Below are 2,950 nucleotides of genomic sequence, written 5' to 3' on the forward strand. Positions count from 1 at the left end.
CAATATAATCTCTATCTTCACTAAAATCCAACTAGCTTAGGTCCCCTAGGGTTTGCTTTTTCCTTTGAGTGTTTTCCTAAATCCTTTTAGATTATTTGACACTTAGTTAATCGTTTGTTCATATTTAATCATAGCATAATAACTTCATTGATTTTGTTAAGGTTAAATAATATAAGACGCTGCAGTAGGTCTAGGATCACCCTTTCCTGAGAATACGACCTTGATACTCACCATTTGTGCTAGTCTGCATCGATAGGTTCACTGCCTTAGATTTTAGCTACACAAAAAGCCTATCAAGTTTTTGGCGCTGTTGTTAGGGAGATTTTTGTGTGAATTAGAGTGAATTTATGTTTTTTTTGTTAATCTAGCCATTTTTATCTATCCTTGTGTTCTTTGGTTGTTATTTATATATTTCACATAGTTTATGACCAAGAGCTCTAATCCTACTACTGTAGACCCTCTTGCTGAACCAAAGTGATCCCTCCATTTGTTGAGGAAGTGTATGCAAGAAGAAGAGGAGGCACGGATAGAGTTTGAAGCCACTATGAATAGACCAGCAAGGATGGTGGACAACAATCGGGCTGCGGATGAAGCCAGAACTATGTACGAGTCTGCTAGATCTTTTCTTGAGGGGACACAGACGAGTATATTGCAGCCACCTGTGGCAGCCAACAATTTTGAAATGAAGCCAAATGTGATACAGATGGTGCAAAACAGTGTACAATTTGGGGGACTACCGAGCAAGGACCCAAACGCTCACATCACCTACTTCTTAGAGATCTGCGACACCTTCAAGATAAATGGAACAACTGATGATGCCATTCGGTTGAGGCTGTTTCCTTTCTCTCTGAGGGACAGAGCGAAAAGATGGTTGCAGTCGCTCCTAACCAACACTATCATGATATAGAGATCATTGGATGAAAAATTTCTCTACAAGTACTCTCCTACAACTAAGACTGCTAAATTAAGGAATGACATTTCTTGTTTTATGTAAATGGAAGACAAGAGCATGTATGATGCCTGGGAGAGATACAAGGACTTGTTGAGATGTTGTCCACACCATGGTCTACCAGTCTGGATGCAAGTTCAGACATTTTATAGTGGTTTGAACCTTGCTACTAGACAAATGGTTGATGCAGCAGCAGAAGGGGCGCTGAATAGTAAGACGCCCGAGAACGCTCAGAACTTAATAGAGGAGATGGCCATGAACAATTATCAGTGGCAGTCTTCTAAAAGCCGACCAGTGAGGCAGGGAGTGGTCAATCATTTGGACTCCACAGTAGCCTTGGCAGCTCAAGTGAAGCTTTTGACCAAGAAGTTAGACCAGCTTTAGATGCCGGTTCATGCAGCCCAAATCAGCTGCGAGTTTTGTAGTGGCCCGCATTGCGGTGCAAACTGTAATGTTGGAGGTATGTTTGCTTCGAGTACTAATTCTTCATCTTCTATTGTTTCTGCTGACATTAAATAGGTAGACTACATGGTAATGCACCTTGACAGCAGAACAACACATACAACCCTGGCTGGCTTAATCATCCAAATTTTGGGTGGAGAAATAACAACGCCCAGGGTCCACCAGGCTTTCAGAGACTACATCAACGGCCACCACAACAGTAGTAGCAAGCTATACCATCATAGCTCCCTCCACCAACCAAGAAGAAATCTAACTTGGAGGAGCTGATGATGAAGTTTTTCACGTCGACTAAGACGAGATTCCAGCAAACAGACAATGCTCTTAGAAATCAGCAGGCGTCCATCTAGAATTTAGAGTCAAATTGGGCAGATTTCTAAGATGTTGTTTGAGAGGGCACAAGGATCGCTCCCCAGCACAACAGAGTCAAACCATAGGGAGCATTGCAAAGCTGTCACCTTGCGATCAGGTAAGCAATTATCTAGCTCTCTACCATTAGCTGATGATGATGATGTTTTCATGTAGGATAAGCCAGCTAGGAAGGAGCCAGATTCTCAGACAATGGAAGAAGAAAAGGTGGAAGACAGGTAGAAGAGCCTTGTGAGAGAGTACCAGCCACTAGTCCCTTACCCTGCTCGACTTAAGCAGGAGAAGGTTGATAAGCAGTTTGGTAATTTTCTTGATCTGCATATTAACCTACCTTTTGTTAAAGCTATTTCGCAGATGCCGAAGTATGCCAAGTTCTTAAAGAAAATCTTGAGTAACAAAAGGAAGCTAGAGGATTTAGGACTAGTAACTCTGAATGACGAGTGTTCGACTATTCTTCAGAACAAGCTGCCACTCAAAAGGAGAGATCCAAGGAGTTTTACTGTTCCCTGTATCATTGGCGATTTACCTATTAGTGGTGCATTAGCTGATTTAGGAGCTAGTATAAATTTGATGCCCACTAGTCTATTTGATAAGTTAGGTTTGAGTGAACCTAAGCCCACTAGGATGAGCATTCAGTTAGCTGATAGGACTGTTAAGATTCCTAGGAGAATTATTGAAGATGTGCTTGTTAAGGTAAACAAGTTTATTTTTCTTATGGATTTTGTAGTTATGGATATGGAAGGTGAGAGTATTGTGCCTTTGATCCTAGGTATACCCTTTCTTACAACATCTAGGGCTGTAATAGATGTTTGTGATGGAAAGCTTCAACTTAGGGTAGACGATGAGACCATTACCTTCGACCTAGCTACTACTATGAGACACTCTTTAGACTATGATGATGTTGGGTTTTCTATTGATATTCTGGATGATTTGGTTGAGTCTCATTTATAGGAAATATTGCTTGATGATCCTTTGCAGGTAGCTCTGCAAGGACAGGAGGAGGAGCTGTCCAACGAACAAGTGTTGGAGCAGCTCGCTAGTTTGTTGGCTACTGAGCCTAACTGTTCTACTGATCCTTTTCTTTCTCTTGACAGGTCAGAAGTGCAGAAAGTGAAGTCTTCTTTCGAGGACCCCCCCAGCCTTAGAATTGAAGGAGCTACCTAAGCACTTAAG

At 41.8% G+C, this 2,950-nt stretch overlaps 1 non-coding gene across 1 annotated transcript; it reads right to left on the minus strand.

Annotated features, from left to right (window-relative positions):
* Window positions 1-961: 961 nt before the first annotated feature.
* On the minus strand, window positions 962-1,068 carry LOC125371255. The gene has a single exon (XR_007217555.1). It is a non-coding gene; the product is annotated as a small nucleolar RNA R71 (small nucleolar RNA).
* Between the last annotated feature and the right edge of the window lie 1,882 nt (window positions 1,069-2,950).

Source organism: Ricinus communis, chromosome 9, assembly GCF_019578655.1.
Source record: "Ricinus communis isolate WT05 ecotype wild-type chromosome 9, ASM1957865v1, whole genome shotgun sequence".
Lineage (NCBI taxonomy): Eukaryota > Viridiplantae > Streptophyta > Magnoliopsida > Malpighiales > Euphorbiaceae > Ricinus > Ricinus communis.